Genomic DNA, 26,129 nt, shown 5'->3' with positions numbered 1-26,129 from the left:
GTAAATGCCATGTCTGCTGAGCGCCAGTGCTCACTTACAGGATTAAGGGGCAAGCTTGTGGTCAATAAGTTGTGGTTTGAATTTCCGAGTGGGTAAATCATAACAGAAATATTAGCTTCTCATTTAAATCATTACTCTGTTTTGTGTTATTGAAGGATTGAAAATGTGCTGACTAAAATCGTATCTTTGCCAACTATAGAGTACTCGTCAGAGTCTGTGGCTCCATTATAGATTCCTATGTAGGACAAATGGACCCTCAAGAAAATCAACCCCAAAAGCAGCAAACATAATAAAGCTCTGACAAGTGATGCCTAAACTTAATTTTCACATTACCCATGACCTGTTAGCCCAGAGTCACTATGAAGGCAGCATTAAAACTGTGCAAGAAAAGCCACGACTTCACATCTTTTTACATACCTGTCATGACATGGTGAAGATATGTGTTTAACAACTGGAGCTAATGAGATGATTTTGATGATGATTATCTTTACAGATAGGGGAACAGCAAATAAAATGATGGTAATAAGGTAAAGGTAAAGTTATTTGGAATGATGCTGTTGTCTTTTTGCTCACTCCATCATACTATACACTATACCTATACCAAAAGATGAAAATAAATTATCTGTCTCCTTAATGTATTACAATATAATAGATACATGTAGTCGAGACAGCAAATGTTTCACACTGGCTTAAATTTCTGTCTTGATCAGAGCAACTAATCACGTGACTTCTCACACTCCAAACTATCAAGCTCACCTTATCAAACAAATTTAGAAGCAGAAAGGTCCAGTCAAACTGATATCGCCCTCAGTTAGAGTTTACACTTCTTTTCCTTTACAAATGAGTTAAATTCTAAACTGGTCCTGTGCAGCTGCTCACTCGACATTAGAAATAAGTAACACCATACAAATGGGTATGTTTGGCACTCTTGTGATATATTGTAAGTTTGCCTATTATTACTTTCATTTTAGTGTTTAATAGAAGCTTCACAGTTGTTTTGATATATATTTTCTTATCTAAACAAAAAAGCTCCCACAAACCATGCCTTAAAGAAAAGAAAAAAGATCAGGGTTTGAAAAATGACAACCTTATGCTTTCTGGCCCAGATGTTTTCTAAGGTGAAAATTGGTGGAACAGTTTTATCCTCACTCAGCACTGAGAAAGGTGAATGTGCATACAGTATAAGCTTTAAAAAAAAAACATGAAACTCTTATGTCTTTGAAGAGGAAAGAAAAAAATCAATTCTTCTTTTACTTCTTAGTATTGCCTCACTGTCCCTTGCACTTGCAGGCTTCTGGCATTGAATTTAAATATATGCAGAGACTGCATTATGGACTATAAGACAGTGTCCATTAAGAATACATGCATTTAAATGCATGCAAAGATTGACTAATTTATTGAAACTAATTTTAAACTGTCTGCACACCAGACACCCTGAAATAAAAAGACTGCGTGCAAAAGGGGCTGCGGTTGTTCACATGTTCATTCATTATGGCCAAAAATACCATCTAATTACGTTTGACAACCTGCCCTTTATCTTAATCTAATTATGTCATTTTGCATCCAAAGTAATAAAGGCGTGCTGAATGCCATAATGAAAATGTGTATTATCTGTTGCCCACTGAATGAAAGCCCCTGCTGTCCCTCTTGCAAATGAGCAGTATATCAGAGCTTTTCAAACCTCTGCCATAATCGCCAAAAATAGATACTAAAATTTACAAAAGATTACTATGAGCTTTGAGCCATTCAAAAGTTTGCTGCTTTTTAACCTAGGTTTCCTGAAATTTCTCAATTTGGCACATAAGTGAGCTGCAGTTTGTGCTTCAGTTTGTGTCACAGCAAGAATTCTATAAAAGGTAAAAACAATATTCACATGTTTTAGTCACAAGCAAATCAAAATGTCAGCCAGGTTTTGATCACTTCTCAAACGTCACTTTTACACAGCATCTTCAAGGCAGGAATATTGCGCCAGATTGACGTCTGTCTAAAAGTGCTGATGCGAGTAGCAGCCATTTTGAATTCTTATGTTGGGGTTGGTGAGGTTACTCCGACTTCCAAGTTGGAAATCCGACTTCAGGGCGGAAATTCCGACAACTGGAACGACACGCCAGAGTGACATGTCGTTCAGTGTAAACAAATGCAGTATATTTGTGGGTCTTCTTAACACTATTATTGCACAAATATAAAAGGGCTGCTAGAAGAGCAGCTATGAGCATCAAGTGTTTGTCTGAAATGAAAATCAGTGTAATGTCAAAAATAATTTTGCCTGAAGAGCCCATGTAACATTCTTAGTTTGCAAGATGGGGTAAAAATTATTGTACAATGTTTGAAATGACAGAAGGCATGAGGTTTAGAGGCCCTAATGTCCTACCCTGACTTCTAGAAATCACATCTGTGTACAAATGATTCCCAACGATAAATTTCCAGTTTTGAAACTTAAATGTGAGCAGATTGCATTTTCTGTTAACATGAGTAAATGTTAATTTAGGTTAATTTACCTATTTGGCAAGTTATAAATATGTTTTTACTGAGTGTGTCACTTAAATGTTCACAGATGACGTATTTGTTTCAACTTAAAATGAGTGAAATTGCAGTAAAATATGTCCTACATGACTGCATATGGTTATGGCTCTCACAGCACTTGCTTAGAGATGGGGATTGTGATCTGGTTTAATACAAAAAAAAAAAAATTCACAGTGACCTCAGGCACATATTTATTTACATTAAAGTACAACCATAACCCTTTCCTAAACTTAAAGGGCAGCGATTATTTTACCACCATATTAAGGAAATTGGGAGTTTACTACAGTTTAGTAGTGTATTAACAACGTTTCTACAGGACAGAGTTGTAATGGGATATAACTGAAAACCAATAATCCACATCTGCCACAGTTCTTTAAAGATAAGATTTTCTGACTCAAAATGGTCCATGGAGCCAAGATGCAGAGTCTGTTTCAGTCTGTTCACCTGACTAAAATACTGAAATTGAAGTTTTTTTCCCCTTCTGTTTTTTCACTGGCTTGGAGATATATTTAATGTTTTTTTTTTTATTATTATTCGGACCAATTGCCTCTCAGAAAGAAGGATCTCACATAGCATCCCCTCCCTCACACTCTCCTCCTCTCCTCTCATTGGCTGCCAGCAAGTTTCTAAATCTTCTCTTGGAGCAGTTGGATGCTGCTCTCAGCCAATGAGGAAAGAGCAACTGTTGCATTCATTTACCCCCCTCTGCAGGGCTGCCTCTGCTGCAGCCTCTCAGTCTGGATTTTGATCTCAAACATCACGCTTTTTACGAACACTCTCACAGTCATCCACATAAATTTAAATATATACATTGTTCAACATAGATATATGATATTCTATCAGATCTGGGCAAGTCATAAAGGGACTGTTCTGACACCTTATTAAACGTGGTTGTATTTGTCTTCTGAGATGCCACAACTTATTCCCAGTCATATGACGGGCTGTAAATAGTATCCTCATAGAATGCTAATAACAAAAATACTATGTGATTACGACAGTAAGCCCATATGAAGTGAGAGGAGAAAGTGAGAGGAGAGAGGGGGTTACTCTAGTTTCCAACGCCCTCCATCGGCAGCGTCATCTCTCTCTCTCTCTCTCTCTCTCTCTCCTCTCTCTCTCTCTCTCTCTCTCTCTCTCTCTCTCTCTCTCTCTGGCTGCTGCTGCGCGCCCGTTCAGTTTCCCTCACACCGTTTCCGAGGCTCTTGGAGGGAGGACGGATAAACGGCGCTGACGGTACCGGATTTGATAACCGAAGGAGGGAGGGATGCTACGGTGATTTCCCTCTTCTCTCTCCCGACACACACCTCCTCCTCACCACCACCAATCCTCTTCGTCACTTCAGTCTCGGAACCTCATCAAGACGCATGACTGCTCTCTCTCTCTCTGTCATTTTTTCTCTCTTTTTTAATTAATCTTTCAACCCCGCTTGGTTGGTTTGATATATATATTTTTTTTTTGCTTCTGCGCTCCAGCGGATAAAAAAAATAGGAGAAAGAACATTTTGGGTCCGAGAGGAACCGACTTGGCTCTGCTTTTACCCTCTTTTCTCCAAGCGCACACAAACAGAAAAAAACTGGGTTTTCTATCAGTGGATGTGTTGGACATCTGATATAAGAAGCAATACTAGTTGAAAGAAGTGAGCATTTTCTGCTGGCTTGTATGTACTGGGAAAATTTCCTTGGAGAGACGGGCTGCGCACGGAGTCTCTCACTTCCAAGGTAAGGACCGCTCGAGTTTGAGGACTGGGATTTTGCCGTTGTCACCTCAACACAGCCCCATTCATCTCTTTCTCCCCCGGTGTGTTTCTCTCTCCTCGCTGTCTGTGCGTCTATTTTGCAGAGGTTTTAACTAAGCGTAAAACAGGCGAGAGAGAGAGAGCGAAGTGAAATGCTTCTCGGTTCCCGGGATGCCGGGGAGATTCTGGTTCGACTCTGGATGAATCCAAACACAGGGTAGTCACACGATCGCTGCATATATGCCTTAAAAGGTCACTTTGGAGAGGATGTCGGACTTTGAGTTATGTTTGAGCAAATAAGGGGTGCGTTACGAGAACCCCTCAGAGCCGTTGCGCATTAGCGATGGTGACAAAATCTGAAGACTTTGGTGTATTGGTTGTGTTGCTGGCTGTAACAGTGCAGACTTTCTTCGGTCCTGGGGGCCACTGGATGACGGTTGGATTTGTGCGGTTTTCGCACAACAGAGACAGTATTTTTTAGGTTTCCAGCGCAGTGTGTGTGTGTGTGTGTGTGTGTGCGCGTCTGCACATTGGCGATCGTTTGCCGTGTGTGCGCGCGCGTCTGCAAGCGTGCGTTCGTGTGCGCGTCTGATTGTGTGCATGTGTGTGTTTGGCCACGTATAGTGGCTAATCTCGGTGCAGGCTCTGTTTCGCTGTCTCGGTGTCCAACGGCGGCTCCGCGCAACGGCGACGCACAACTTTTCTTTGGCTGACCGTCAACGCAGGTTTCATGTGTGTCTGTGTTAACGGTCATATCACACCACACATGATAAGAAATTATTGACGCAACCATTTCAATAAATCCAGAGAGATAAACAGTCTATATATTTGGAGTGATGGTCATATTTTCTTTTATTCTGGCATTTAGGCCTATTTCTTCCAATAAAGGGATTTTACCCCACTTTCCGTCTCCCGCTCAGTCAATAAAGTCTAGGTCTGTTGTACAATTTAAATGATCACCCACAGCCGGTTTCTCTTTCTTTCTGAGTCTTACGTCGCTCTCTAATTTTTCACGTGGACTGCTCCCTGCAGCGTTCATTATCGCTTTGTGGAATTAAGATCTTCAAACGTGAATCCCTATAGACTCCATACGGTTTAGTATTCAGTCCATCTGAATACTTCATCTAGAGCTGCGTCCTTGCCCTTTCCGAGTGCGCCAGTGCCGGTGAAACTGCATAAAAATTGCATACAGCTCACTTGCCCGTAGGCTCATTCAGACTCATTCTGCACTCAATTAGATCCGTGCGTTTGGTTTATCGTCCCTGTAGGGCCACATGGGATCTTCTTCTTTTTTAGAATTGTTGCACAGACATCTACTGAATGTGTGGCTGAAAATGTGTGTGTGTCCTTGCTGGATGAGTCTCTGTGTGTGCTGGTCTGATATCAATAATAGTTGGAGTACTGAGCCGCTTCTGAGTCGTTTTCAGCGGAGAGTAAGTGAGATATTGGTGTATAATTTGGGCAGCTGCAATTCCGCTGCGTTTTCAGTGGAGGAGCAGAGAGAGAGAGAGAGAGAGAGAGAGAGAGAGAGAGAGAGAGAGAGAGAGGCGTTGACTGGGCTGTACAGTCTTTGGTATTCATGGCACAGCTCAAGATTGCTGCTCTCAAGCAGGCAATAATCTCTCTCCTTCTGACTCTCCACCTCTCTCTCCCTCTGTCTCCCACACTGTTGCGCTATGAAATGTCTCCCCTCTCTCCCCCCTTTTGCATTGCATCTTCCCCTTCTTTCTCTCTCCGCTCTCCTCTTCCTCTCCCTCTCCCAGGGTCTCTTCATCTCTCCTCACCCCACTCTCCCTGACTCTCTCTCTGTACTCTTCAGTCTTGTGGGAGCCATTGAGAAAATCATTTGCTGTTGTTGTGTTTTATTCGACAGGAGTTCTTACCAGCCAGGCTTGGCTGGTTTGCACTGCTGTTTCTTGTGGGGCTTCTTTTTTTAAAGTCTGCAGTCATCAGAAAGATGCACAGAAAGATCCTTTAGAAGTACTAGCTCCACTGCTGATTAAAGGAAAACAGGGTTTGTGACTTCCTGTGTTACATTCTCACAGGCAAAAGCTTTTTTGACATGCTGCAAGTTCCCTGTGTAACGACAATGTTGTTGTGGTTTGCCTCCACATTTCCTTAGTATGTGGTTACTTTTTAGACAGCACTTCACTGTTTATTTTTGCTCCCTGCATTTTGCTAATTAGCCTACAGACTAGTCAACATTGCAGAGAAGAAAAGTAGAATTCCCCCTCTTTTCTCTTTCGGCTCTGAGTTTATATTGTGGTTCGGTGGCCACTTAAAAGACACAGCACAAGAAAAGAATGTCACTAATTTTTCTAGTGTTGAATTGCAGCCTCTCGTATTCGCTCTATGACTGGATTTAACATCAGAGCCTTCTCACCACAGCTCCACAAAAGGGGGTTTGTAAATAGCACCGGAGTATCACCCGATTTTTTGCTTTTGGATGGTTTGCTTAATTCTCTAATTAATTCTTCCAGCTACAGAGCATATCAGTCACACAGTTATTCACTGTAGGGAAAGGAGAGGAGAGGCAAAAGAGAAAATTAGGGGCAGGAGGATATGTTCTGCAGAGGAGATGAGGTGAAGAGGGGAGGCGAGAGGAGAAACAACAGGGCAGGCGATCGGAGGAGCAGGGCTGAGAAGAAAAGAGCACGACTCCTATCAGGATATGAGGAGGAGGCGGGGGAGGAGAAGAGGGCAGCATGACTTCTATCAGCAGTGCATTTCGTCTCACTCTTTCATGAGAGCTGGTGTTTGACTGAGTTGAAACGAGACCTGCAGCCAGAAAATGCCTGTCTTCACTTTGCTATCTCAGGAACGAACATAGCTCCCCTTTCAGTTCCCACAAAAGTGTGGTTTCATGTCTGGGAAAGTGATTGTATACTTTAAAAGCAGGACAGAAACACAGAAATTCCCTTGTACCAGTACATCTTTGTGCTATTTAGGGTGAGCCGTATACAGAAAACCTGGCTTGGATGACAGATGAAAGCAGGGTGGGTGAGGTATCAGATTTTTCACTGATGTTCAGCCAAGGAACCGCACAGAAACTGACAGAAATGTCGTCAGATTTGTTGGATTTGTCAAAGCGGTTTTCAGGACCTGGCAATAGAAATATCTGTCTTCATGGCTGTGCTCCTTACAGTGTGTAAAGATATAATTAAAGCTGTGAACATGCACGTAAGAGCAGAAAGAAAAGTGCATCCTTCAGCAATGTTTGAAAAGACACAACTAGGCCAGTGAAAAGTGCTGTATTTAAGTTGAGCTGCACACTTAAGATTACAGATTGCGTTACGCTTGTGGGAACATATAGAGAGTCAGCTGATCTGTTTATAAAAGAGCAGGTGACTCTGAGCTTAGTCCAGGTTAATAGCTATAACCCCTGATTGATTTCTCTTGCTCTTTCTTTTAAGAAATCTCTAAATTGATTGACAATGTAGACAAAACACAGACTGGCTTTTACCCATAAAGCTGACTCTGACCGGCCAGAATCCACACCTCTGAAGTTGTGTTAATTTTTTTCACACTCTTGAAATGTGCAGTATTGAATTTGGAGGAAAAAAACAAACTACTGGAATAAGTTTAAAGGCAACTGACTGCAAACACTGCTGACATGGCTCGCCAGGGAGGCAGAGAGATAGAGGGATTAATTTATTACACTGTAATCGTTATATTTATATTTAATTAGGCACCAGCTGCTCATTCTCATAAGTCGCCGCATTGTAAACTAGTTTCTTGAAACTGTGAATGAGGGGGAAAAAACATTGGAAAGAGAGAAAAAGAGGGAGATGTTGCAGATGTGAAGACAGGCTTCAAAAAAGAAGACAGAAGAAAAATGAAGAGGGGAACAGATGAGAGAAGTGCTAGACCTTCTCTAGGTGACGACAGAGGGAGCTGTTGGGCTTTGCTGCAACGACTGCTCTGCTCGGCTCTTTTTTTTTCTTCTTTCTACTCTTTCTCTCTAATTCTTTCCAAACCTCTGTTTTTCCTTCTTGCTCTCCCTCTCACTCACTCTCTCGCTCTCTGTCTCTCTTGGGGAGCCAGTCAGAGAGATGGAGAGGTAGTTAGGCTCCCCAGGGATGCAGGATTCAATCTGCACGGCACAAACACACACACACACACACACACACACACACACACACACACACACACACACACACATACACACAAGTCTAGTCTGGATAAGCATGTCCACCCTGACTGGCTTCTGTTACCTTCAGATTCGCATTACCTCCCAGGAGAGAGAGGGGGAGGGGGCAAGAGGGAAAAAAAGAAGGGTGGACATTAAGGGGGGAATTGACTTGGCTTCTCTCTTTTGCTTCTGCAGTTTTGTTTAGCTGTCCTCTAGTCACTGGGTCCACAGGTGCCATAGAAAGTAGAGTCATTATTTCAGACAACTGGTTAAACTTGAGCCATCTTTCTCTCTCTTTTTACATGTCTCAACCCTACAGTTATCCCTCTGCTCTCAATCTTCTTTTCCTTTCTCCCTGTCTATTCAAGACTGAATAGGAGGAGCAAGGTAGATGTTACACTGATTTATCATTTCCTGTGGCAGTGTGATGGGATTATAACTCTAATCTCCGGTCTCAACCAGATTAAATGACAGAGTCTGTAATTAGTGTTTTTGACCCCTAATCCTTTTACTTGCCCTCCAGAGAAAATAAAGACAGTGGCTGATTTGTCTGCATTTAACAAGGGGTAAAGTGGGTGGGGAAATGATTTCCTGGGTATTTAGTGCATGTGAGGAGGACTGACACAGCACAGGTGGTCACTGTTGTGACACAGTCTCTTCAATGTAATGCCCCAGGTTTGGTTTCCTTTGCCTTTAAGCATCAAGTTTGTGTGTTGTTTTTTTTTCTCCTTGTGCTCATGTGGTTTCAATTAGTCCTCAAGTGTTCAACATTCCAGTGGCATAATAGTTATAGTACACGGACCAGAGAAGTTGATTTACCCGGAAGTTTAACACATGACAAATGCAGCTTTTATAGATGTGGTATGTAGTCAGCTCAACATTGTCATTACTAAAAATTGTCTTTTAGTTCAAATTTTGCCACAGACTTACATTTTAAAGTCATTCTTTCATCTGCTAACTTTGTGAAAACATTCAAAATCCATTCAACAGCTGAAAACAATGTCAGTGTCACTTTTCAGTCCAAACTAGAATTAAAAGTCTGTTCCACAACTTGTGTCAAATACAAGCCATTTTATCAAAGTCTCTCCAACATCTATCTGTCTGCTTGTGACCTGTCGGGGGTGTTTCCCTACTTAATTGCATGCTGAGATTGAATTAAATCCCTGTAACCCTGAAAAGGACAAAGAAAATGAATACATTAAATATCAAGCTAAAGTCAGTAAGCTGGAAAATGCATTTCATTTTTGGGCACAGAAACAAACCAGTAGCAGCGTGATTCATGAATATGTCCCGTGCTCTCATTATTTGATGAGCAAAGTCACATTGAAGTCATTTAAGTAGTGCAGGCGTAAGCTGGAATGGATGCACATAATGATGTGAAGACAGGAAAAACTGCCACAAACAAGAGCAAAAAACAACAAGGACACCACTCAGAGCAATTAAACAAAAAAATTAAAATAAAAAAACAAAACACGTGTGGCGGCACAGGAACACCCCAGCGTCAGTTAAATGTCAACTTTTAAAAATGATTTGCTTTTTATCGCCTTTCATCCTGGGAACATAATGTCAGACGCTACAGCTGAAATGTGTTGGTTTTTAATATGAAAGCTTTGTCATTTGTTCACCAGGAGTAGCTGAATATTGCTCTTCAGTTAGTGTGACCTTTTCTCACATACATGAGAGAGCGGACCAAGTGCAGAACGGGCTGTGTGGATTTATTGCCAGATGATGAGACTGTGGTGTGTGTGATCACAGTGGAGTCTGGATCGATGTTAATTCAGGATTAACGAGCGATTTCATTGATTTCAATATTGATGATCAGAATACAGTGTTGACAGGGTTATTGATCAGATTAGAATGAGAATTGATTACTCCAGATAGAGAGTGATATTGATCAGAGCACCTTGTGTGTGTGTGCATGTGTGTGTGTGCATGCCTAAGCTTTCTGTTCCAAATGCATGCTTGTATGTGAAGGCAAACATAGTCCCAACATGATTTTGCAGGTATGTAAGTGTATATGTCATCTATATTTTTCTATGTGTGTATGTGCGTGTGAGAGAGAGCATATCTGTAATCCAGAGTAATTTGTTTTCTGTGACAGTAGTTAGGTGCAGTCAGGTGGTTTGCGGTCTCATGACACCAGTCACACGAGAGAAAGAAAAGCAAGGTTGTTTTTTTTAAACAGCCAATTTTAACTGCATTTCTGCTTTGGTATATTCAGCAGGGAGAGACACTGAAAAACAGCAAAGAAGAAGAGGAGAGAGAGAGAGAGAGAGAGAGAGAGAGAGAGGGGATATGGGATGAAGGTCATGAAGGAAGTTCATCTCACATATGAATTTCAGGAGGTTTTCTTTGTAGTCTTCCATGATTCAGAAACAAAAAACGCTCCATATTGGGGTCAGTGAGGATTTTTGGGTTTGCTTTAATGTCAATTAATAATTCACAGCTGAAAAGGCTGCTGGTTTGACAGATTTTGTATGAAGTACAGAAGAGTCAGTGAGAAAGAAAGGAAGAGGGAGAGAGAGGCTAGTTTTCTGCGTGTGGGTCAAGGAGAGATTTAATGAGTCGTTTGCTTCTCATTATTCAGGATAATAATTAACAGTGTGTGTGTATGCGTGTGTGTTCATTTTCCTTTTGGAGGCACCAGTGAAGCGGTCAATCATAGCTGTCTCACCTCACTTACTCTCTGTCTTTCTACTGTCTTTCTCCTGCCACCCTTTCTCCACTTTTTTCTCTGATTACTGATAAACCTCTTATTATCATTGAATGCATGAATATAACAAATTCATCTATTTCTCTTTTTTTCTCTGTCACCTTCAATCTTCCATCGCTCACTCTATCGTTTCTCTCTTGTAAAGCTTGCCAGTTATGTGCTTCACATACACTCATGAGCACGTACGCGTATGCATGTGCGCGCGCGTGCACGCACACACACACACACACACACACACACACACACACGCACACACACACATACACAAACCTGTTTGAGTGTGTATTTGCAGACGCTGTTGTTGATTACCATAATTAACATGGTTATGTTAATTGTAGCAAGTTAATTTTGCTGATGGAACACATTTGTAAAGGTGAACTCTATGGACAGACGGCTATGGCCTCAAGGTACAATGCGTGTATGTGTGTGTGTCTGTTTGAATAGAGTGTGTACGTACATGCATACTGTGTGAGAATGTGTGCATGTGTGTGCGTGTGTGTGTGTTTTGTGCATGTTAGCAGGCTGACAGACCTGTTCCAAACAGGTGTGTATCGCCTGTAAACAGAATTTATTTTGCAGCACACGTGCTGACGCAGACACACACACTGATATTGAAACCAGAAGCTGAACTCTGTCTCAAGCTCAGCACACGCACGCACACATACACACACACGTACACACACACGTATAGCCTTAGTGGTCAGCCAAAACAGCAAATGCTGCATAGAGCTTATCTGATTATGAGCAGGGTTAGATAGAGGACTTTATAGGGGTGGATAAACAGATATGCAGATAAATAGACTGATAGATAGTTTAACTAAAAAAAGTGGCGTCCTGGTAGCTCACCAGTCTAAAAACCATGTAACTGTGACCTCCGTCTGCCCAAGAACATTCGTCATATGTCCCTCCCTGCACATTTTTCCTCTGTTTTGCCACAGTTCAGACTAACAAGAAAGTGAGAAATTAAATTGGATGACACAGTGGACAGAAATAGCTGCATAGGGAACATCCCTAACATGTAGCTTGAGATCGGAATGCACGACAAATTGTTGTGATGTGTGGTGTCCAATGTCATGGTGAGAAGAGGAGCCTATTTGTACAAAGTTTATTTCTGGAAATAAGTGGGCTAATCTCCATGTTTCTACTTCTTTCCTCACTCCATTATTTCTGACTTTATCTATAGCATCTTAAGATTTACATTGTGTAAGAAGCATTCTCTTCTGTTTCCTTGTGTTTCCTAGTTCCTGAAAGAGACTGTTTTGTCGCCTTCAGTGTTTTCTTTAGAGCTCTCCATGGAGACGGAGGAGTTATGACCGTAACATTTGGACTGATTTACCAGTAAACTCATTTTGTACATTGAATTATTTTGAGAAATGTCACAAAAATAGAGTCATGGCGACCGATTTTTCAAGCAAGACAACAGTTGTTTGTCCCTGTCCAGTGGCGTGTGGAGCAGGTTATCACAGCCTGACTGAGAGAAGTAGAAACTCATTCTTTTGCTTGCATTGTGGTATGGTAGGGTTGGTTGTTAGGGAATAGCATTTTCACCTATGATTTACCTGTGTTTTAAACTAATGAAAGCTATTAGACACAGAGTTCATGTTTTTGTCCATGTCTGGACAGCAGTGATACGATTAGAACCATAAGGAGTTAAGAATGTTTGTAGTTTTATAAATGCAGTCAATCTTACTGTGTATATCAGAGGCTTTTTAGCCACACATATTCTAATGTTTCAAAGTGTGTACGTGGGTCTCTAGCATTAACCAGTCTGCGTGCTGGCAAGGCCTGCTCTAGATGTCAAAGTATTGCTTTGATCACACTGGGACTTATCTAGTAGTTTTCATCCTCTCCTGTCTCTTCCTCTTTCGTCCTCCCCTTCTTTCCTTGTCCCTCATTCCTACCTCTCTCCCTCCCCTTTCATCTCTTCTTATCTCTCCTCTTTTCTCCTCCTGTCCTCTTCAATATGCTTCTCCCCTCTCTCCTCGCCTATGCTTCCTCTCCAAAAATAAACCTGATGATGGCACAAAGATTAAACTGAGTTTTATTGATAAATATACAACATGACATAATCACTAATAGCTGCTCTCTGTATCGTCACTTAATGTAATGTTTGCTAAATTAAACACTGGACAGGAACGCATGTTTGATCTTAGCATCTATTTCCTCATCGCATAATAAGCAAGTTTACTAATGAGCTATTCTCCCAAAAACTCTGGACTTGTATGTGTGAACAGAGTCCTTATTGATTCAACTCTGTGGGTATGAAGGTGTGTGCTGAAAGATAATAGTGTTTGTCTTCTGTGTACCCTCACACAGAAGAAGCCTTGAGATTATATAACCACCGTCTTAGTCCTAGACTTAACACAGAAACAAAAGCACACACTTTATAAGCTGTGATGTGATGGTATAATGGCAGATGATGGCTCACTCACACACACACACACACACACACACAGAGAGAGGGGGAAAGACAGCTAACAGCGGCTCTGACATACACATAATTCACACACAAAAGCACTGTTTTCTTTTCTACAAGACAGAGCATTACTGCAAGCTTGACCTCTTTACCATAATAACCTCACTCCATTTGCCTCCCTCTGTCTCTTTCTGTTTGTTTCTCAGTGTGTAAGTGTGTTTCTTTACTTTTTCTTTGTCCTTTCTCTCCATGTTATCAATCTCACCACCTCCCACACTCCCTTTTTGCATCTATCCTCCTGTTTTTCTGTCCCTCTGATTATTTCTCTATCTCCCTCCCCTTTCTCATGCTTTCTTTCCCTCGTCCTCTCCCTCTGTCTGTCTCTATCCATGCTTCATTGACCGTGACACTTATAATGGTGTAATATGATTGAATATGACTGCTGCTTCTTCATTGGACAGCATTAATTTCACATTTTTTTCCATGCAAAAGGCTTGACTCCAGTATATTTCTTTGCCCACTCCATGCCTTAATCCCTGACCATGACTCAGAGACTTATAGAGCAACACTTATATAAAACAAACTCTCTCGTCCCCCCCGTCATCTGTCCTCTAAGGTTTTGTTGATATATCTGCTTGTTTCTCTCCTCTCTATCTTTCATCTGTGTCTCTTCTTCTCAATAGTCTCCATTTCTCATGCTCTCTCTGTCTTTATCTCCCTATTCCACTGTCTCTTTAGGTTTCAGTTGCAGCTGTGACTGCACTGACCTTTTCGGTGAAAGGAGAAGCAATGAACGACAGATATAGCTTCCTCTAGGACTGCCTAATTGTTATTTCACAATAGAAGGCTGCGGCTATATATTGAAAGAGGTGGAAGGACGGATAAAAAGGCAGATCCACCGCCGTCTTCACATTGCCATTAAACCATTTGTGAAATGTAATTAACACCTGAAATTCAAAAGAAAAGAAAACCGATTTTATTCTGCCCGTTAAACTGTGACGAGTATGTGAGTGAGCATTAAGTCATAACTTAAAGATGTGATATTTCACTCAGGAAAATAGCACTTTGCTAAGCTGATCTGACAGGCTGCAGTTGATTTTTAGTTGTTTAACTAAAATTAACAAAGTCATGCCTGTTTTACAGTGCTTACATTCACATCGTTATATATAGGGTGCACTCTATATTTTACATAGATTCAGCTCTAACCTGACTGTATATCTTTAATGCACTATAAGATTTCAGTGGTTGTTACTGCAATTCTTTTGAAATAAATGCAGATAAGTTGCAGTTATTTTTAAATCCAGTGCAGCAGCAGTTGCTTTGAGCCATTTTCATACATTGTATCTGTTTTCAGTGTTTATGTGGAGTGACATCAAATTTGTCACAGCCATGTTTATTTTTATTGTGATGTTATGAAAGCAAGTGCCATCAACATTGTTTATATTCTTGTGGCAAGGTTGAACAAACAAGGTCATTGTGTGTGTGGTGTGTGTGTGTGTGTGGTGCACATGTCACTCCAATGTGCCCATGTATGTGGGTGTTTTCACATACTAGTACTAAAGCTGACCATACAAGGTCAGTGTTATGTGTGTTTGTGTGCACACACACCCATGCACCTGAGCATGAGCATCACCAAAATGACAAATAAAAGTCGTTTCAGGCAGTCTGTCTGTATGTGTCCATGTCACCTAAAGGTGGGATATGCAAGGTCAACCTAGGCTGTGTGTGCGTGAGCCTGAATGTGTGTGTATGTAACTTTAAGCACGCATCCTGCCTTGTGCTCTTATCTTTATGAGAACCAGATGTCTCAATGAGCACAGAAAGGCCTGAAAAATCCTTGATGTGCGGTAAAGGTTCAACTTTTAAATAAAATTCCTTTGAGCTTTTTTAAAGTTAGACGTAATAGTAGTAATGAGTTTAGATTTGGTGGTGAAAGATACAGTATGGATTAGGAGTTTGTGAAGTTTATCTAGTCTGTGTAAAGTCCTTACAAGTATACTGTAACAGCAGTGAAAAAGTGTAGGTATGTGTGGGTGCTGTTATGTGTGTGTGTATGGGGGCAGGCATAAAAGGGGTAAATAGATCACTGCTTGTCTAGACAGCTGTTTTGACCTTTTTATATGAGAAAATAGCCCCAATGTTTTATTCACAGAGCATGCTAATATTTTATTCAACAAGGCAATGCACCACTCATGAAGAGCAGTTTACAGCAATAAGAGCTGCATGTCACCAGGTTTCACTCTTGAGATGAAAAGAATATATCAAAGAAAATATCTTGCTGTGACATTTGGAGGTGAGGAAAAAATTCTTCTCATTTATGAGGATTTACATTTTCCATTTATCCTTTAGATGCCGTATTTAGCAACTTATATTGAGTGGGGAAGAAACAGGTTCAGTTGCTTAAGGACACATCACTGCACAGTGCTGCCGGTCATGATGGTGTTGTGTACTGGGCTTAGGAATATTAACTCAGCTACAAGCTGTAAGCTTGATGTAAGTTTTTTCTTTGAAAAGTTTGCACTGCAAGTTTTCACAGGGAGGCTTTGTGATCCTCAAGGATACAGTGGAGCTCCCAATATCACGAAGAATGAATTATTTTCTATTTTACTGCAATTTTTTTAAAAGACTGGGGGTCAGTTTTTCTAGATGGTTGTCCTCAGACAAACATGCATCAGACTGGGGACATGTAAAAGCTACTTTTGTAGCCTTGTTGAGATATGTGATTCATAAGGGGGTCTTGGGCCAGAGGGAAGTTTGAGAACCAACGATGCAGGCTTACTGAAGTAAGTAATTGCAGCTCGGCGTAACAAAGGGCTCTCTGTGTCAACCTGAAGAGAGAAGGGAGGGAACTTGGTTTCAACAACCATGTGGGTTTGGAAGGGGGGGGGGTTATTATCAAGTATCCTGCGCGTCCATGCATTGGTTTGGAAAACAGAAAATGGGGAGGGAGATGAGAACGGAGGGAGAAAGCAGAGGGGATCGTTTTGCAGGGGAGGATGTTTTGGCACAATGACCCTTGTGTCCTCCAGTCTGTCACTGAGTCGAGTGTTTGTTGGGTAGTTTGTGGGTGAGGGGTGGGAGATGGCAATTCAGAGGGGTAATTAGGGTCATTACACATGCATGGTAGGTGTAATGGTCCGCAACATTGCTGATCAGTTCCTCCCTCTTACCACAATGCCCAACCCGTTCCCGTCAATTCACCATCACTCATTCATCTTCACTGTGCTCGTTCCAAAATAAGCTATGAGACATTTGAAAAAATCGCCCCCTAATTTCAAGCCAAACCACACAAGCATAACCATAACATACAGATCAATAGCATGTTAGAATGAAACCCTTCAAGCATTTATCTCATGAAGTGTTGTATTTGGTTTATTAGTGACAGGATCAAAGGTCAAATCAATCAAGAATCCAAACATATAGCAAATACATATTCTAGCCTCCTGTTTTAAAGTACAACCACAGAAACAGAATATTAGCCTCTTTCCTTTTTTACTTTTATTTCCTAGTTTTTCTACTGAGTAATTTTATCTTCATTTTCTATGTCCAACACTGAACAACTGTCATGAGAAAAGAACTCTGTATTAAATATTAATGTTAGTTAAGTTATTCGCTACACACAGACAGTTATTAGCTGTCCTGAGGCCTTTACTTACAAAGGAGTAAAACGTTTGATGATGCACAGACTGCATTGGAATAAAACCCATCATTGCACTTTATCATTATGAATAAAAACTGCTTCAAAGCTATAAAATGATTAATGACTTCTAGGTGAACAGATCATGACCTGCCTTTAAGCACTAATGTTCGGCCAGTAAGGTCTCCATGGGCTAATGTGTATGTAAACCATGTGTGTCAGTTACTGGATAAATGGGATGGGGGGGGGGTGCACATCCCAGACTGAAGGGTGGTCTTTAAAGGCTTAGTGGCATCCTCTAAGACCCTGTGTTCTGCCCCTTGCCTCCTCAATAGAGCAAAGCTAATCTGGGTCTGCTTAGGGGTGCTTCTTTCGTCTCTTGGGCGACTGTCTCCCTCCCTCTTTCTTTCTTTTCCTCTCTTTTCCATCACAACCTAAGCGACTCGCTGTCTCGCTCGAGGACTGTATGAGTGGGCGCATGGATGTTAATGCACATATATTTCAGTGAAAAAAGTGCTGACCTTTGAGCCAGATATTTGTCAGTCCACTTGAAGAGAACCTGCTGCCAGTATACCAGCAGTATCCATCCAACTCTATCTGACTGTAATATGTCTGCCTCTCTGTGCATTCTGACCCACACTATTATTTAATAGTTGGCAATCTTGCTGAACTTATATCTCTCTGCTTACATGTGTCTATCAGAATAGTGCATGTATATGTTATTCCAATGAAAATGAAATGTGTATCTTGTAAATGTATGCATCTTTGTCTCACCACCTCACTATCTCTTCTTTCTTCAACCCCTCACTGGCTCCCATGGGTCATGGTGTCAGCTGCTGGACAATAGGACAGCTGTATCCAGATCAGCCAAAGAGCTACAACCCCCCCGGGGGTGGGATTAAGCCAATTAGTAGCTGTCAATCACTGTGACATATCATGGACAGCTCGATCAATACTTGGAGGGATGGGTGGGAGAGAAGGTGGGACAAATAAATGGAGACTGGCAATGAGGAAGGACCGGGAGCGTAGACAGATTGAGGCACACGGGTGGCAGGATGGAGGGATGAAAGGATGGAGAAAGGAAAGAAAGGGAGTCTGGAGGATGCAAAATGGACAGTGGCGATTGGAGGCATGATTGGACTGAAAAAAAGAATGGAAGACAAGTGGGCTAAGATCAAATACAGATAAATATATGGAGAGATGAAAGGAAATTCAACTTCACCAAACCAGTGCAGATTTATTTTCTCAGCTTGAGCTAATGCATTACAGTAAAAAACTATATGAGAGATGTTGAGAGACAGTGTAAGATATTGCTTCTTATGAAGTCACAGCAATGAAATACTGTAAATTTTTTAAAATAGTGCAGGGAATTGGAGATATGAAAGAAAAAAGATGTGTGCAGGGAGAGAAAATGCAAAAAGGCTGGCCAGAGAGGAGTGAGAGAAGTAAAGAGACATTTGGGGGGAAAACTAGAGAGAGAAAGAGATAAAGACTAGTGCCATAATAAAACGTAGCCTCAGCTTTCAACCACAAGAGACGTAAAAAATGAATAGGTGTGCAAATCAGTCCCCTCCTTTCTTCCCCATCTCGCTTTCTTGATCATCTCTCTCCATCTCCCATCTGTTTTACATTTACGCATTTGTGGGGGTGTGTGTTCTGTATTCCAAAGAGTTTTGTGGGAGAAAAAAAAGACTTTCTTTATCATGGTTGGGGACATCAGAAGATCTCATCTCCTTCTGACAGCTGAGCGAGGGGGGGCAGTAGAGAATCAATAGGTCTCAGAGAGAGAATGACATGGAGGAAGGAGGAGGATGATGTGGGGGATTTTGGAGGGAAGGAAAGAAAGAAATGATGCAAAAATGGGAAGGAAATGAGAAAAACAGGGGAAACAGGGGTGCAGATGGTAAATAAAGAAACATGCTATCAAATTCAAGCAAGAAAGAAAGAAAGACAGAGAAATTGGGAAAGACATGGATACTGTATCAATACAGTCTAAAGTCAGTCATTTAAAACAAGAAAAGCCCAAAGACTGAAAATGAATGAATGGTGAGGAGGAGGAGACAATGGAGTTGAGTGGAAAAGGAAGGATGAAGATCTTAAAAAGACATAAGTGAGAGTGATTATGCCTTCAGCAGCAGAAAGCTACTGTTCCTTTTAATGTTTTGAGCTGCTTGAGCTGAAAGTGAATGTATATGGAACCACACTCATACTCAAGGGACGGGGGGAGAGGGAAAAAGAGGAGAGGAACTGAGGAGAAGAAGGAGAGGGAAGGAAAAGTGAAAAGAAAGAAAAGGAGGAGATGGGGTAAGAACATCCAAACAAATTAAGGATGGAGGAGAAAAGAGGAGGATGCAACTGACACAAAGAGTATAAAAAAAACAGAAATGGAACAAAATGGAAGGGAAATAAATAAGAGGGAGGAAAAAAGATGTTTTAAAAGCAATAAAGATGAATAAAAGGAATCAGAGAGGGAAACTGTGAGATGAGGAGAGGAGAGAGGAGGTTCTATAAAAGTAGGCAAAAATAAATAAAAGGCCAGATGAGTGAGAAAAAAGGAGGAAACGGGACAAAATTGCAGAAAAGGGAGACAGGGGAGGAAAATGAGGAGGAGAGGATGTTGTATGAATATAAAGCTTGGAACATCTGGCGTGACTCTTGAAAAGTTCTTCGGCCTTTTGAATTTGTACGCTTAAGAGTGTGTGTGTGTGTGTGTGTGCGTGTGTGTGTGTGAATTGAGGGTATTGGGTGGGGGTTTGTTAGACTAAAGCAGTGATGCACAAAGACACACAAACCAGGCCTGCCACACTCACTTATACATGCCTGGATGGCTACAGAAAGAGAGAGATCGAAGGTTTTGAGGAAGGGATGGATGGAGACAAAAAAAGATGGGGAGAGATGGATGGAGAGAAGGGACAGGAAGAGGTAGGAGGGAGGACAGATGGAGGGGAGGGGTGGGGAAAGACCGAGAGCGAGACGTGGAGGGGAAGGAGTCGGAGGAGAGATTTGTTTTTGATTGATTTACCTCGTTCTCCAAGGCCACTGAGTCATGTAATCATCAGGAGGATTTTTGATCTACGCTCTTTATGGAAGGGATGTGTCATTTCTTCAGCTCATTCATGTGTCTGCTCAGAGGCGGCACACATGAAGTACATTTTCTGTCTCTGACTGTAAATAGTACTCATTATGATTCTCAGCTATTAATAGAAATATGCGTCAACAATATTCCAGCCTTTTTATTTTTCATAACCTCTGAGAATAGGAGCTTTTTGTGTTTTTAAATCTTAAAGAAATGTGTTTTGTCCCTTTAGTATTTTTTCTTAATAAGTGTATTTTCCGCCTGTTTTCCCTCTTAAGGACTCTGTGAATAATTCATGGTGTTTCATTTCTAACATATTGTTCTAACTTTTGTTTTCTGCGTTTGTTGCTTTCTCTTTTTAACTGTAAATGTGCAGCCGCCATATATTTTACAATTAATAGTGATACTTTTAGATAGAAGAAACCTTTTATGTTTAATACTTCTGAAACTTCTAACAAGCATTCTGTCTCTCTCTCTCTCTCTCTCCTTTTTTCTGTTGTATTTTGTCTCTTCTTTTCCTCCTTAAAAGTGTATTCTGTCTGGTCTTTTAGATCTTAACAAGCATATTTTCCGCCTGTTTTAACCCTTAAGGAGGCACTGAATAATTCATTGGGTTGTGCTCCCTCTAGTTTGGCTAATGGGTCAGTCACAAAGCCATACATTTGTAAATGAGGGTAATCCACCTTTATGAGCCGATGCGCATGTGTGTTAGGCAGTATGTGTGTGTGTGTGTGTGTGTGTGTTTTGTGTATTTAGACGGGTCAGGCTCTCAGGTTTTAAGACAAGGAGCGTTTTGTCCAACAAGAATTTTGTGTTGTGTGTGTGTGTGTGTGTGCGCGCGTGCATGTGTATGTGTGTTTTAGCTGTCGAGTGCTGAGTGCTGCCAGGATTTGTAGCTGTGCTACCACAATGACCCTTTCATGCAAAGAACCATCTGATTGTGTGCATGGGCGTGCATGCATCCGTGTCTGTGTGCGCGCATGCCCGCATGTGTGTGTAAGTGATTTTGTAGGCCTCTTTTTTGTGCGACCAAATCTCTTTATCTGTCCAGAACAATAAGAGATGGAGGCCTGAAGGCACAGACACAAATGGACAGACGACAGACACAGGGACAGACAGCAGGAAGATAAGCAGACAGAGAGAAAATGACGTAGACATACAGCTGTATAATTCAGGTCACTGGCATGACTTAAACACACACACACACACACACACACACACTCTTTAATCGCAATTTGTTAGAACAGCCAAAGTCTCTATACCTTCTTCCCTATCTTGTCATTAACACAGGTGTCTTGAAAGGTCAACACTCCAATGACAGGTAGATCAGCTATCACAGCTTTTCTATCCACCAGATAGACCAAACGCCCTGATGAATGCACTGAAAGCGATCTCTTGTGCTTGCCTTTCATACATGCAACTGACACTCTTGTAGCAATAGCAGAATAGGGTAAAATTCCTAGATTACAAACATCAGCAGCATGCAGAGGTGAGAGCTGCAAGTCAGAGCCGCAGGAGAGAAATGAGAGCAAAGCAGTGAAGTAGAAAAGCTTTTTAGCTGCAAGATAAGAGCATATTAGGCTGAGTACAGGTGGGAAAAGACAGGAGGGGACCTGAAACACTTTATTAGTTTTTGATGAGGCAGGTTTTCAGCCTGTACGAATAAGTGAAGAATGGAGTGAATGACTGCAGTTTGAATTGGAAAGGTTGTTTCCACCTCTGGGAAGCTCAAAGACAGATTAGACTTAGATTATGTCTACTTAAAATAATGTACAGAAGTAACTTTAGTGCTTCATCTATAATAGCAGTCAGCATTTTGCAGATCTCTGTATTCACTGGAACCCAAAAAAACAGATTTAAGTGGAAGAGGAGACGAGAAACAAAAATGGAGACAAGATGAGGAAGGAAACATAGAGTTCAAAAACGGAGATGGGGAATACAAAGAATAGAAAGAAGAAATGAGTCAAAAGGAGAACAAGGAATGGAAACTAGTGGTGCAGGCCTCGCTTGGTCATTGCAGGGACATCTGTTTGTGTGTGTGTGTGTGAGAGAGAGAGAGACATGGGGGGGAGAGAGAGAGATGCCAGTTTCCCAGCTGTAAAAAACTCTGCTGAGACAAACCTGGTCTGACAGCAATCACACACACACTCAAACTACCTGTTTTGAGGGGATGCCATTTCGACTTCTTTCTTTCATTCTCTGCAGATGTGTTTTTTGGTCTTCTCAGACTCCTAATTTGATGACTTTTCCATGGCTGGGGCCCCTAGTCCTTCAGTGTGCATGAGCTTGTGTGTGGTTTTGGCAAAAGGTTTGAGCTATTTCTGGCATCCTTGATTGGTTGGACATGCTAAGCAAAGTCTGGATTTATTTCCCACCACTGTTTCTCAAATTTCACATATTCTTTTTTTTTTCCCTTTCCTACCTCTTTCCTTTCCTCACTCACTCTTTCACACTCTCACTCCTCTCTGTTCTTAAATATAAATGTCCCCTTTTACAAAGCCTTTAATTCCACTTTGCCATTCTATATAAAATGTATGAAGGCAGAATGAGGGGTGCATTGTGGTCTCACCTTTAAGCTGGCAGTGGTGTCAGTCACAGAGCTGAATCAGTATCTGTATTAAAGGGTGAGCTGGCACGGTGGAACAGACACCGACCAATGCTGAGGCTGCGGTGTTACACGTCACACCTCTGATTCTGCGACGCGCGCATGCTGTATAAAATCACACACCAGGGCAGCATTACACCAGCTGTGTGTGGTTCTCGGTAAAGAAGCAAGTGTGGCATAATGAGGGGTCTTCTTCTGTGTAAAAGGAGCTAATATCTTACCTCTCTACTAAACTGCTTTCAGATTCAGGATGCTGTGCGGTGCGTGACATTTGCCAATTAAGGGACACACCTGTTTATCAATAGCTAAATTTGTATATAGGCCAAGAAACATCTCTTTTTAGCACAGTCCTCATTTTCATTTCATAACCAGTGGAAAGGTCACACTGTTGTGGAATAGAATGCTAAAAGATCCATGTCTACTGACAACCAGAGCACAAATACGTTTAAAGTACTTAAGGTGTAAACCAAAGACAGGAATACAACAAACTGCTGTAGAAAAACTGCACAGCTTTAGCATGACAAATTAATGAAGTCCTGCCTGGTTGCTAATAAGGCGAACTTTAATCTAATGGGTTCCAATCTGATTTTTGCTCCCAGCAGAACATTTGCTTTCTCAACAGGTCATAAAACATAGAAGCTTTATGCCTCTTTGGCCAAGTGGTCACCAACTGGTTACTTTGCCTTTTATATGATGAGCCAAAAGAAAAAAAAGACATCATTAATTATTTGTGGTAGACAAGATTATGATTATTATTGCAATTTATATGTAGTACAGTTTCAATAGAAAGCCACATATTAATCTGTTGCACAGCGTTTAGATGCTTAACAAGATTTTCCCACTACCACTAACTATATAATAAAGTGTCTGCATGGTGGGGACAGGTGGTTGGTTTTAGTGTCTATGTTCTTATCATGCAACTGTTATGAGTCAATTTCACAAAAACAAAAGGGGCAGAACTTTTTTTGGATACTGAAAGTTTGTTCAGTCATTAGTGACAGTAAAACCTGGGTGGTCCAGGATGGGGCAGGGCTATCATTACGGAAACAGTGGCTGATAAAAAACCTCTTGCCATTACATATTGGTGGATGTCAGGGACTGTATAGAATGTAGTAAAACAGTAGTAGTAAAGTGTAGTGTGAGAGATGGAGGCTATGTAATGTCACTCATTTACATAACACTACAGTCAACTGTGATAAAGGGACACTTATTTTAATGGTGTGTGTGCCGGACCAGCAGGGAGACACAGTAGGAGGTTAGGAAATACACCACACACGCGCACCCACCCATACACACACACTCACACATGACAAACAGCTAACAAATGAGCTGAGTGTGATGTAAATGCTTAGTCTTTCCACTGTCTTTTTATGTCTGTTGTTTGTTCCTGTTGAACAGTCAGAGGCAGCTCACACTGCTCTCTGTGCTATTTAACCTATTTAACCTGAACTTTAACCTCAGCAGAGACAGAGAAGAAGTGTACCTAAATATGAATGGTCTTTCCTGCCTATTTTAATTCTGCGCTTGTTCACCTAGAGTATTGTGGCACATCAGGAAAGGGCACTTCCTCATGTATCACAATACACAGAGATGCTTATTTGAATCGAGGTGGACTGTTTGTTCCATTTAGTCTCTATTTTACCAAACAAATACAGAAAAGGACAACTCCTGCTGTCCTGCAGGGTACAACTAGATGCTGAATTTATTTTTCGTAATATGTATTTCACCAGCCACAGACGCAAAGTGCTAGAAGTCATGCCTCACTATATTAACTCACAAAGGTGCTAGATAATGCAATTGCCAAAACATCTTGGTTTCTAAAGGACTGTTTCATATAAATATATGAATTAGTATCATATGCAGCTAAATATAGGATTTTGAATGGCTAGGTATTGCATATGGATGTCATCATACACACTGGTGCTCACAGGTAATGATGCCGCTCCCTTTATCTTTATCTTTGTCTTTGTGTAGAGGAATGTGTCACTGTGTGTCAGGAAAGTAGAGGCAACAGAGGCAGACAAAGTAGCCTTGTTCTACACACATAAAACATTTCGGAGAGTGTCTGAACACCCTGCACAAAGGGATGGGAGAACGCAGAGAGGTGTGTGTCTGTGTGTTTGTGGGTGTATGGGTGGCACAAACAAAGAGTTGGAGATTTAAGTCACATTAAAAAGCGAATGTCTGTCATTACTGTGTCCTTGAGAAGTTGGTCTTTTACCGTTTCTCTCTGGCTTTGTATACATGCATCAACCTGGTTTTGTAGTTGTGAACAAAGCAATGGGTTACATACGAGGTACAGGTATTTATCATGCCAAGACCAAAATATGTCGACTAATATAACAAATTTAATAATTTAAAAAATGCTCACCATTACTGGTCTGTAATGTAAAATTAAAAAAATAAAAAAATCTCACTGACCTACATTTAAGTGGGTACATTATCTTTCATAGGGTGGATGAAATGACCCTAGGTGGGTTTGTTTTCCATTTCACTTGTCTCCCTCACTACCCACAACCAACATATGTCTGAAAACTGGGCATGACCTCCAGTTGTTAGCTATTATAGAGCATATAAGCTGTCCACTTGCTGGATTGATTAAGCTGGAAGAGGACTGCCCTCAACTCTGGTTTTCAGACCAAGGTGTAAAAGCAACAAGAGCTTGAGGGATTTAAATTACTGCAGGTTGCTACCTACCAACACTGAAATAGTTCAAAAAGCAATTGCCAGGTTTCCCAGGAAATTGTATGGGATTGGTAAAAGACAGAGGGCTAAATTTCTGAAAGTCTTATACAACTCCAAACTGAAAACCTGTCTCCTCAAGTAATACCTTAAGACCCAGAGAATCAAATCTTCCTCTTCTTGTGGGAGGACTGACACTCTTCTTCCAATACATTTTTCTTTCATTTCATTTTCCAACATTTTCTATTTTGTTTCCTCTGTCATCAAACATTACTTGTTAAAAGGTACTTTTAAACATTGAATGAAATTATTTCCAACATGTCTATGTATGAGATTCTGACCATTAATGTATGCTGAAGCTCACCAGAACTATAAGACAGAACCTGTTTGTAAACATCTCAAAAGTCTCCTACTTTGTCTTCGCTGTCCTGTCATAACCGATCTAAATTAGCAAGACTGACACAAATAAATCAAAGCCTTAATTTCACTGTGCACCTTGAAAATGCCTGAACAAGTGGTACTGTGAACCTGCGTTGAACTCTGGTTAGATTGGTTTGACCTCTGGTTATGTCTCTAATCAACCTCCAACACTTCACCTCAATCGATTGCC

General features: G+C 41.1%; 1 protein-coding gene across 1 annotated transcript in view; it reads left to right on the top strand.

The window, feature by feature from the left end:
• Positions 1–3,695: 3,695 nt before the first annotated feature.
• cdh11 (cadherin 11, type 2, OB-cadherin (osteoblast)) overlaps positions 3,696–26,129 on the top strand; it is an 83,247-nt gene continuing 60,813 nt past the window's right edge. Inside the window, 1 exon segment of the mRNA XM_018693795.2 lies at positions 3,696–4,241. The gene's annotated coding sequence lies outside the window, so the exon portion shown is untranslated.

Source organism: Lates calcarifer, linkage group LG16_LG22 (assembly GCF_001640805.2).
Source record: "Lates calcarifer isolate ASB-BC8 linkage group LG16_LG22, TLL_Latcal_v3, whole genome shotgun sequence".
In the NCBI taxonomy this organism is placed as follows: domain Eukaryota; kingdom Metazoa; phylum Chordata; class Actinopteri; family Centropomidae; genus Lates; species Lates calcarifer.
Note: the sequence above shows the minus strand (reverse complement) of the source record. Positions and strands in the feature narration are given on the sequence as shown.